Below are 12794 nucleotides of genomic sequence, written 5' to 3'. Positions count from 1 at the left end.
TCGTTGTACCTAGTCACCCAATCATTTTGAACATATTATATTGATTAAGATGAGATATCCTAAGTTTGCCGGCAAAGTCTCTTTATTTGAGGCTTTCTAGCGATTAGGAATGCAGAAATTAGGTATATAATTTGATTTATTATGGCAAACTGAAAACCTGTGCTATTAAAAATCTATCAACATAATAGAGATAGGACAATTTCAATATTAAATTTATATTTTTCCTGAAAGGTCATACCATTTACCGTTGTTCTGTTTTGTCATGGAACCCGTACCTACTTGTGGCCCGACTTTATATTCTAGTAGTTTAGTTTTTGATAATATATGGAAAATATCGAAAAAAATATTACTACGGTTACTCCACCCCATAGTCCAGGGGCGCAGTAGGTATTACAATCAAGTTGAAAAGAAAATCTCATGGGTCAACAATGAAATAAATTAGTTTGTTCTAATGAAGGCAGACCACAGTCAGCAATGAATACCAAACAGAAATAAAATGCCAAAACTCATCAAGAATTGCAATGGAGGGTTTATTTTTACAAAATAAAATTGATTTCACCAATAATTGTGGCTGAGTAGTAACATGCGACCCCTTGCTATATTGGATAAATAGCCATTTTTATTAGAGCAAGGAAACACACTAAAAATAATCATAAAATAAAATTCTTCACTTGAATTGTTATCATTTAAGTATATCAACCATCATAATATCACAACAAATTGCATCGCAAAACCATGTAATTTAAAATGTTAATACTTTCGAAGGATTTTTTTATTATTACAATTAAGGGCGGACGTGCTCAGCATGGGTCAAAATGGAGCTTTTTTTCTATTTTCAAAGCATGATCCTGGACATACCTTAAACGTTGTAGATAATCTATTTATATAATTTTGAAGCCTTATTATCCTTTATATTTATTTTAAACATTTGATGACTGCATAAAGTATTTTTATGACGTAAAATAGTATTCTTTTAAACCTCTCGCTCTAATGTTTTAGAATATAGTCATATTTCAGTACATAAATGTGCAGCGGTGTTACAATTTTTTACATTTATTAATTTTTGATTACGCTACGCTGAGCATGTCCTCCCTTAAGTACATAAGTAAATTTTTTAGCCACCTTTACACGATTTAAGAATATTTTCATCCGATGCCATGACAAAACAAATCGACGTGCGGACACCTCGACGCTTGGTCTCCGATTGGCGACTAGTGAGAAATTTCTTCGCACCTACTGTTGAAAATTATTTGCCATTTCACTGAAGTACGCTCTTAATCACTAAGGTGCATGTTTATTACATCAATGAAGTGTGGCACTAAAATCTTTTTATTCTGACACGTTTATAGCGTCTTAGAAAGCGGCCGTGCACAAATCGCGGCTGCATGTACATGAAGGGTGGAGATATTAATTAGTAATTCAAATCATGATCCCGAGTTAAGTTAATACAAATATATAAAGGTTAGTAAACATAACCTTAAATGCATTTATCAAGTATTTTAAAGGGTAGACAATGCTATTCAGTATTGCTTCTCATGATTATTTTTGTATTTTTTTTCTTTCTCATGAAGCACCGTAATCATTTCAACGGGGTTAAATTATGTAAATTTGCGTATTTACTTAAAATTGGACGACATTGAATATTTTAAATTGTCTTTTTTACGTTATGTCAAATTTAATTCGGTGAGAGAAGATTCATTGTCTAATTAATAAAACAATTCAATTTCTATTCTTGGCGGAATGGGATAATGAAAGCACACTTCCGTACTTACGAGTATCTTAAATCTTTCGCGTAATAAAAACAGCAATAATAGTAAGTACAGTTGCATAAAAAAAACCATGAATGGAAGTATTTTCTTTTCCGTTTATTACTGAAGACAAAGAAAATAACGTTTCCTGTTTCTCGGTTCCTGGACACTGTGGGCAATTTTCTCACTTCCACAATTGATTGTTAAAATTATGTACCAACTACAGAATATCTCTCCTTTTAAAAATCTAGTTTTTCCGGCATTGAAATCTTAGGGAATTAAAGAAACATCAACTCAAATTTTCAATGAAATCTACCACATTCACCGATAATAATACAATACCAATGTGACACATAAAGCAATAATTAGGCTTACCATACGTCGCCCGGTTTCACACATTGGTCCCGGCGTCCCGGCTGGTTTGGTTCATTCCGGCGAGAAGTACAACTGGTACGATAAATAAATAAAATAATTTAAATTTCTGCAACAAAGCCTGAAGATGCCGAAAGGCGAAACCCGGTTCGCAAAAAACTACTCAAATGGAATAGTACAATACTTACATCCATTAGAATAGTAGCAATAGTGTATGCCAGTTTATGGTACGTGTGCCTGTCATATGACATTATGAAATGCCATCAGATATAGACAACAATACTTTATTCGTATTTTTCTTTCTGTATCAAATGTATTATCGAACGTCGGCGATGATTTCGGTATTTTTCACCTTGTCTGTCGCTGCTCTAAATTAGATCAGTAATGCTTGAACCAAGACGTTTTTCTTCTTCCAGGACCGCACTTACTTCAAAATACTTTGTACTTAGATTAATATTAAGAATAATGAATAGGTATAATATTTTATAATATATCAGTGGCGAAGGGTGGAGGAAGGCTGTTAAGATCCGCCATAAATAGTCATATGTATTTGTTTTAATTGAAAAAATACTACAATTGACACATGGTGTCGGTTAGTTTTTCAAATTCAATTAAACCCTGTGAAAACCAAACCATAATAGATAATAGTCAAAAAGTACTCGTCTATCTATAAAATATCTTTTTTTTAATAAACTATTTTTTTTATTCAACGAATAAGACACAAGATTTCAGAATGTAACATTCTATATTATACTGAATACACAAAATTTGAAAACATCTCATGCATATACTTACACACTAGAAAAAATCGTTTATGGCATTAAATCGTACATAATTTTGGATATTTTATTGATAGAATAATATTTTTTATCTATCATAGCTTGGTTTAGGCAGGGTTTAATGAATTTAAAAAAAGTAACCAACAGTATAAATGTGTAATAAGTATGTATTTCTAATTCAACGAAAACAAATACATATGAATGAAAAAGTGTGCATCATTTTGTCGGATTGCCCAAAATATACCAAAACTATTATGGTTTCGTTTAGGCAGGGTTTAATTGATTTTTAAAAAGTAACCTTTATCATCTGTAAATTGTAGTTTTAGTTCAATAAAAACAAATACGTAGGACGAACAAAGTTTAATGTGCACTATTTATGTTGCATCTTAACAGCCTACCTCCACCCTTCGCCACTGTCATATATATATATATATATACCTAAATACAATGTTATTGCATCTTTAAATCTTATAAATAGGTATTTAACAAACAAACGAATAGCAACAAAAGGATCTTATCACATTTGTTTATCGATAAGAAACACGCCGTGGTAGCATGGAAATTGGAATTAGTTGTATATTATTTAACATTGAAGTCCATTTAGTCAACTTGGTCACGGATGCACTTGCATTCGTACAATCCTCAGGACCTCAATTGTTTGTAAATGTATTATAGTTTAAGTATTGTACGCTATTCTTACCCAGGTATGCTATTCAGTGCAATACAACGACCCTACCTCACTCTAGCGTACAATCACAGTGACTCTTATAAATATTGAATGAATATTTAGTGATTTATAAAAATTACTTCCTTATATGAATATAGAATGGGCAAAGCAAAGCGGCTTGTGCGCACATTGCACACAATTCCTATGCATACCTTTTGGGATTACGAAAACCTTTCCAAGGGCATTGATACTTACCGGAAACATCTTTACCCTACAAGGCATGTTTATGTTGTTTATATATTCATATATTTTTTTACTGATATTCACCATAGGTGAATATGGAATATGGATAATATTATCATGCTCTTATTTATAAGGCTAACAATGATTTTTCAAAAAAAAAGATACTTAGTACAAAATTTGGTGGTTTTCATTTATTTACTGTCACGATTTATTCGAAGCAATCCGAAATAAATATTTAGAAGTGAGATGGAATAAGGGAACAGGCAGGGTAGGTTGGTTTTGACTACCAAATGAATAACTCAGAATTTGGTGCGTGAATGAAATGAACCCTGGTTTTATTATCTACTTCCAAATAAATATTAATTTAATTATTACAGATAAGTTGAAAGATTATAATTTAGCTGGGTGAAATCACGATTATGCGTTCTGATGGATTGCGAAATTGATCGGGCGAAGCGCAACGATAACCTTACGGTTAAATCTTTGATAACTGACTGACTATTTTGATTTCTTCTACTGAGTGTTTTATATTGATTCGATACAATAAAAAAATGCTGCTATCACTACGTGAATATTTTGATAATCGCATAATCGCAAGTAACGCATGATTCGTTTTGTACATTATAAATAATTGATTTTAATTTGAACAATTATGCAGTTTTTAATAATTGAGCAAGACTGATTTTATACAAATAACTTGTGTGCATATCATAGAAAACTTAAATAGCATTGTTTATTAATTTGCAATATTATTGTTTAAGTGAATTATTAAATTATTTTTTGCTAAATTAGCTTTCTGTTGAAATTTGATTGACTCGCATAAATCGCTTGTTTTGCAAATTTAACAATATTATGTTGCAAGATACATTGTAGTTATAAATTAATGGTTTCATGCCAAGTCATGCGGATGGTAGGGTATTGACCCTACAAATATACACTCTCTCTCTCTCTGCAGAGTTAAGAAGTTGATGGATAGTAATGATAAGGCAATCGGGCCCGAGTGGTAGAGTGCGAAAATTATAAGTTGGAGCGTCATGGTCGGCGTTGTGGCGCTGCGATATATTATGAAAGGGTTGTCAATATTGTAGTTCTTGAAACGGCCACGCTTCACGTTAAACTTGCCAGAGTCTAGCACTCATGCGACTGCGACTCTGGATATAAGTCACGTAAAATTCACCGGCTTTATTAAAATAGGTAGTTAGCGATCATCGTTATTTGACTATGAATATTGCTATAACTTATTGCTTTGCTTTTGATATTATTGTTAGATAACTAGTACAAGAATGTTGACAGGTAGTACTGCCACCTCGTATTTTTTCTGGTTTTTATATAGTTATCAATAATACCTCCATCAACACTAGTAAGAATGACAAATGTAAAAATTACAGTAGTCAGAAAACCTACGCAAGTATTAAAATAAGTTTACCTTTTATACTTTAGTATCTAAGCATGTCCAAGAGAGAGTCAGTTAGGTAAAGCCACGGATCCACACAAGTGTTAATTTGGTGGTTAGCCGCTGGCGTTGGTTATTTTTGTCAGGAAGCTAGGCGGGGCGCAATGATCCGAAGTGATCCAAATGATTCCAATGATCAAAAGAGCCGTAGTGAAGAACAGTATGTATTTGAAAATCAGGTAGATACGAGTACAGTTACAGCGTTTTGATAGTCGTGATACGGTTTACAGTTGAAATCGATTAGGTATCGACAGGTCTATGGTTAAAGTCCGAATCACCAAATAGAGGCGACTGGCAGACTGCAAGTCACGGTGCATTTTTCGGAATGTTTTAGTTGATCTTGGGGCAGATAGCGTGACTTCTTGAAATTGGTCAGCATCCACACTATATGGATATGTATAACTAGACGCACATATATATGATGGAAAGTATAGTAGTCAGTTGATAATTAATATAAAATGTGTGAACGTCCGTCTCATAGACATAGGCGACGCAATTAAAGTTGACTTCTTAGTTTATTATTAAACGGGGGCGGGCTAAATTATAATAATATTTACTTAAGTCGTTGCTTACTAGGAAACATCACGCTGCAGTCGACATTGTGTCTTCAGCCTAAGGATGTTATAATATTAGCTTGCTATACTCAGGAAGGTAACGCATTTTGTATTCCGTGTGTGTTGTATACATAATCAGAATAAAATAAATAAATTTTCACTTTTATAATTCGTATTTATTTAGAATAGGTGTGAAGGAGTTACCGAAGCTGAGACGCATCGGGCACAAGGGTAAATTATTCACACCCGCATTTTCTACAGTTGCCTCTTGATCGTGGTGCCAACTTGTTGAATGTGTTATTTTCGGGACATATTTTAAATCTAGCATATTTGGCACTGCTATTCTCATGTTGACAGTAGCTACAAGATCCACATGCCTACCTACAATTATCCAAGCATGGTTATAATGTTATAATAACTTAGTTTTTTTTTTAATTTTCCGCTATATTCGCTTTGTACGTGTAAAATTATATGATTCATACCACGATACTCTCATTTATAATAATATCATATATTTTATATATGCCAACTTAATGGCAATAACTGCTCGTTCGTATCGTGTGACGAACGAGCAGTTAGTTGTAGGATTGGATTATTGAGGCAATAAAACAATCGTAAAACTATATATCAGCAATCACCAAATCTCGCCTTAACTCGCTCTTTCGTAACTGGTAAATTGGTTAGACACTGTTTAGAACAAAATGACATCTTATTTCGTAAGTATTTTGTCGATTATAATTATAGAAAAATCTACCATTCATAATAACATCTACAACTATTGTAGTGTTTCAAACATAGCTGTAGTCATGATACACTTTTATATTTTGTACAATAGTATGGAAACTATAAATATTTGTTACGTTGGAATATACCATTGAGCTTTTTACAAATAGAATGAAATATAACGAATATTTTTTATATACGTGTACGTACAGCGCGTGTAACCACGTTGAAACTAATATTGTTATTAACACCAGAGATTAAATGGAGTTTTTGGAGGAGACTAAGAATAACCAACTACCTATAGCTTTTTATATGTAGGCTTTTACGATAGTAGGTTACGACGTTCTTTTTGGCCTAATTTCCTTATATTTAAACCTAATTCTCAACATTAGAAGATTTTCTTAAACATATTTAATCATACCACTGAATTTTTCTTTTGATATATTCTACAATAGTACAGCGCCCTTAAGGTAAGTAAAGAAATGGTAAAAAACTCTTGTAATTTAAAATATAAATCATTTTTTCGTGATCCATAATATATAATTTCTTATTATATTTTTAGTTTTTTCATTATTTACAAATATATTTGAATATAAGCGACTGTAACGAATCCGCTTAGCCTGGAGCATTTAAATTATATTTTAAATAAATACTTTGTTATTTACATTGACAATATTAAAAACAAATAACTAATTTTATTTGTTATTCTTGCCGAAAAACCATCGTAATTATTAGTAATTATTTAATAATAATTAAAGATATACCTACCACGATGTATTACTGTAGAAAGAGATGTAGCAACGACTCTGTACGTATTCGTGGCCATATAAGTGTCATAGTCACTGATGCTAGAAACACATTACGATCATGTCACATGAGTGCGTGTAATCTCGCGGTAAGCTCACGCCATGGCCAAAAAATATGCAATGTTGTTTTACTTGATATTTAAAATGTTATCAGACATATGCTCCCATCATGTAGCACATTTTCAACCGAAAACGAATAGTATCAGTTAGCAAAATCTTCCAAAATGTATCAGAACCACATTAAGGTCACCTCACGGCCACACATATCACGCCGCATCACTAATTTGGCGCGTAATAGAACGTTTTTTATTTTTCTGAATATTTCAGGTCTCGAAATGGACCGGAACGCACCGGAGCGCCGTTCCTGTTCACGAAATCGGTAAAATTATCGCTCCATCTCGTGGAATACATAATTTGACCGTCTTAGCTGGATAGACCATATAATAGAAAATCTAACACACGTATTTTTATGAAAAAAAAACATAAGCTTTGATAACTTTAATATGTAAAAATCTTCAGAAAACTGTCGAGCGCTCCGGTTCGTAAATTTTTCCATTTCGAGCGCTGGAATATTTACACTTTTTTCGTCATGTATCTGTGATTTTAGTGATTTGGAAATGATCTAACAGATAATTCACACAATATTTTCGTAGGTTGTCAGTTTTTATTCTTAAATGTTCTGATTGTAGATATATCACGTGCGCTTATGTGACGTGGTTGTAATGTGTTTCTACCATTAATGGTATACTGGTGAGTTGACATGTCGTCGCTATAGGATTTGTTTCCCGAATAGACCAAATGTCAGTTTTACAGGAGACGAAAAACAAATTTCATTATCGTATATTTTAATATCAGTAGATGTATCAATCATTCTTTCTACACTGTATGATTGCAACATTATCTAAGAATAGATTCCACGAATAATATACTGGTATAAATCATTAAATGCACAGAAAATGCGTTTTATTTACAAGTACTCAATGTGGATATTCCGGAATTTTTTAGCGCTCTCTCAGAATAATGGATATTCGGGACAAAACATGGATGTTCGGGATTTAAGACCGTAGCGTATTGCTGCACGGCCCACAGATTACTGAGTGGTCAAAAAGTACGCGCCTCATATGTTATATTTATTTACACGATAATTGTTAATAATTACCTCTACTATTTAAATACTTTATGATCGTAATTACCCAAGTTCGTATGTAATAATAACATGCGGCAATCGCTTTTTAGAATTTTTTTCGGATTAAGTAATAAAATAGTTTTTAAGTAATTAACTATTTTTTTATTGAACGAATAATTTACAAGATTTAAGAATGTACCATTCTAATAATTGAACATACTTACATAATTTTTTTTAAATCACTTCTGAGAAAATATATTATAAGGTATCTACTACTTCAATTACTAACCGACGTCACGGTCATTTCTCCAATATTTTATGATGGTACTTACTCGTACTTGCTAACAATTTTATATTAATACTTTTTCCAAAAAAAAAAAAAAATCTATTTATATATATCTGTATATTATTATATCTATATATTTCTATAATTGACAATTAAACTTATTACAAACCACCAAATAAATATTATATATTTACTATTGTAAGGAATAACAACACAAAATAATAATAATAAATAATAGCATGTATAAATTAATTACCATTGGCTGCTAATATTAGGTAGGTACCAATATCCTAAGTATATAATATCCACCAAATAAATAGTTACTAACATACATATTAAATTAAATTAACTATCAGCGCATTCAAAAATAATTAATAGCATCGCCTTTATTTTCATAGAAATACCTAGATTAAAAGTAAAATAAAGACAAACAATGTTTGATTAATAATAATTTGAAATAATAATTATTTTTTACGTCATAGTAGTTGCCGGGTCATACTGTAGAATTCATATAACCGTTGGGATTTTGTGTCATTTATCAAAACAAAATGCAGTTATTTAGGTTAAAATACTCACTTCCACTACTCTACTGTAAGTTCAGGGCGAACTGGAGATGTATCAGCTATGAATGATCTATTCAAATTTGATGAATTCACTATTAAAACAATAGTAACGTTAAAAACAATATCAATAAGACGAAATTTGAAAGAAGTCTCCGGACGGCCGAAAAATATGAAAGTGGGCGTGATTGTTTTAGAGCTAGACAGCGTGAATGTGGGAGCAAGATGCACGGCGTGAGCGCAGTTTGATTGGCTTAAGTCATATTCGGGAAACAAACAGTCAGCCAGAGATATATTTCGACCGAAATTAACTTGGATATTCAGGTACGAATATTTGGACATTCGGGAGCACACCACGGAGTAATTGTAACTTAACATGGCGTATTCGGGTTTTTTAAAAAAATATCTCTGTTCCTAGATAAAAATATATTGTTTTTACAAATGATTTCGGTAGAGTTCGATAAAAGAAATTGAACTGCATTAAAATGTCGATTTCGACAAAAATGGATATTCGGGAAACAAATCCTATAGCGACGATGTAACTGAGGTGCTAAAGTTTGACCCTCCATATCTATAGATAACTACATGGATTCTATTGCCGTGATACAGCAATGCTACAAAATCTACGCGCTACATGTCGTCGCTATAGGATTTGTTTCCCGAATAGACCAAATTGCAATTTTACAGGAGACGAAAAACAAATTTCATTGTCGTATATTTTAATATCAGTAGATGTATCAATCATTCTTTCAATACTGCATGATTGCAAAATTATCTAAGAATAGATTCCAAGAGTAATATACTGGTATAAATCATTAAATGCACAGAAAATTCGTTTTATTTACAAGTATTCACTGTGGATATTCGGGAAATTTTTAGCGCTCTCTCAGAATAATGGATATTCGGGACAAAACATGGACGTTCGGGATTTAAAACCGTAGCGTATTGCTGCACGGCCCACAGATTACTGAGTGGTCAAAAAGTACGCGCCTCAAATGCTATATTTATTTACACGATAATTGTTAATAATTACCTCTACTATTTAAATACTTAATGATCGTAATTACCCAAGTTCGTATGTAATAATAACATGCGGTAATCGCTTTTTCGGTTTTTTTTCGGATTAAGTAATAAAATAGTTTTTAAGTAATTAACTATTTTTTTATATTTTATATTTTTTAATAGCTTCTGATAAAATATATTATAAGGTATCTACTACTTCAATTATTAACCGCCGTCACGGTCATTTCTCCAATATTTTATGATGGTACTTACTCGTACTTGCTAACAATTTTATATTAATACTTTTTCCAAAAAAAAAAAAACTATTTATATATATCTGTATATTATTATATCTATATATTTCTATAATTGACAATTAAACTTATTACAAACCACCAAATAAATAGAATAGGAATAACAACACAAAATAATAGCATGTATAAATTAATTACCATTAGCTGCTAATATTAGGTAGGTACCAATATCCTTAGTATATAATATCCACCAAATAAATAGTTACTAACATACATATTAAATTAAATTAACTATCAGCGCATTCAAAAATAAATAATAGCATCGCCTTTATTTTCATAGAAATACCTAGATTAAAAGTAAAATAAAGACAAACAATGTTTGATTAATAATAATTTGAAATAATAATTATTTTTTACGTCATAGTAGTTGCCGGGTCATACTGTAGAATTCATATAACCGTTGGGATTTTGTATCATTTATCAAAACAAAATGCAGTTATTTAGGTTAAAATAGTCACTTCCACAACTCTACTGTAAGTTCAGGGGAACTGGTGATGTATCAGCTATGAATGAAATTTGATGAATTCACTATTAAAACAATAGTAACGTTAAAAACAATATCAATAAGACGAAATTTGAAAGAAGTCTCCGGACGGCCGAAACATATGAAAGTGGGCGTGATTGTTTTAGAGCTAGACAGCGTGAATGTGGGAGCGAGATGCACGGCGTGAGCGCGGTTTGATTGGCTAAAGTCATATTCGGGAAATAAACACTCAGCCAGAGATTTATTTCGACCAAAATTAACTTGGATATTCAGGTACGAATAGTTGGATATTCGGGAGAACACCACGGAGTAATTGTAACCTAACATGGCGTATTCGGGTTTTTTAAAAAAATATCTCTGTTCCTAGATAAAAATATATCGTTTTTATAAATGATTTCGGTAGAGTTCGATAAAAGAAATTGAACTGCATTAAAATGTCGATTTCGACAAAAATGGATATTCGGGAAACAAATCCTATAGCGACGATGTATCGCACGGCAGGAAGCGCAAGACGTGGTGATGGAACTAAGAAAGTGGCGCGACCGTGTGCTTTGCCTTTAGCCTTTGTACCAATGCGGGATCATGATGGAGTGAAGTAAATTTTTAAATAAATGTGTTCCGTTTTTTTACGTTACAGTAGGGTTACAGCATTTTCAAAATACACCCACGAGTGATTTCCCATGTAAACGTTTTGATTATGCATGCAAATTGTTCGCGAAATTTCACTTGAGAAGCTTTGGGTTTCCATTTTAGAAAAAAAAATACAGAGATTTTGGCTTATATTGTATATAGCACATTATAGAGCTCAGTTGAGGTGCGGATGGCATTTGTTCAGGGTCGGAATAGATAATAATTGAGATTCAAAAAAGATTGTGCATTAGAAAATGGTTGCTACTTGTGAAGAGCGACAAAACATCGAGGAATAGAGGAAATATTAATTCTAGAAGCTAAATAAGGCTAATCGAAAAACGCAATAATCTTTTCTATTTATATAAAGAACAAAATTATCACATTTAAAACAACTATATTTTTATTTACGATATTCTTTTATTTTCTTATATGTATCTAATTGAATCTACAATATGACGTGTAGAATATATGTGAAGTTTGGCCATCTATCGAAGAAATTTTTAAACAGACAAAATGTTGTAGGAGAAATAGTTATGGTAATTGGCAAGGGATTTTTTGGATTTATCTGATGTTAGATTGAACCAGCAAATCGCGATTTCTTATTCGTTCACTCTAATTCCAACGCAAACATTAACATTATAACAGATTAACTACAGTGCTCGAAATGGAAAAATTTAAGAACCGGAGCGCTCGACAGTTTTCTGAAGATTTTTACATAGTTAAAGTTATCAAAGTTTATGTGTTTTTTTTTCATAAAAATAAGTGTGTTAGATTTTCTATCATATGGCCTATCCAGCTCAGACGGTCAAATTATTTATTCCTCGAGACGGAGCAATAATTTTACCGATTTCACGAACAGGAACGGCGCTCCGGTGCGTTCCGGTCCATTTCGAGCCCTGATTAACTACCAATATACATCGCTCAGTTGAGTAGGCACATATTATTACGGTACACCCTTAAAGTCCTCATCTATGACGATAACGTATTGACGACGGGTGTCTTTCGTATTTTATGTTCGTTCAACCGCTAGACAAATGCCGTTATACA

This window comes from Rhyacophila brunnea, unplaced genomic scaffold (assembly GCF_057557595.1).
Source record: "Rhyacophila brunnea isolate RB1 unplaced genomic scaffold, BYU_Rbru_1.0 scaffold_12, whole genome shotgun sequence".
Taxonomy (NCBI): Eukaryota; Metazoa; Arthropoda; class Insecta; order Trichoptera; family Rhyacophilidae; genus Rhyacophila; species Rhyacophila brunnea.
The sequence above is the reverse complement of the archived record's forward strand: the minus strand, read 5'-3'. Positions refer to the sequence as shown.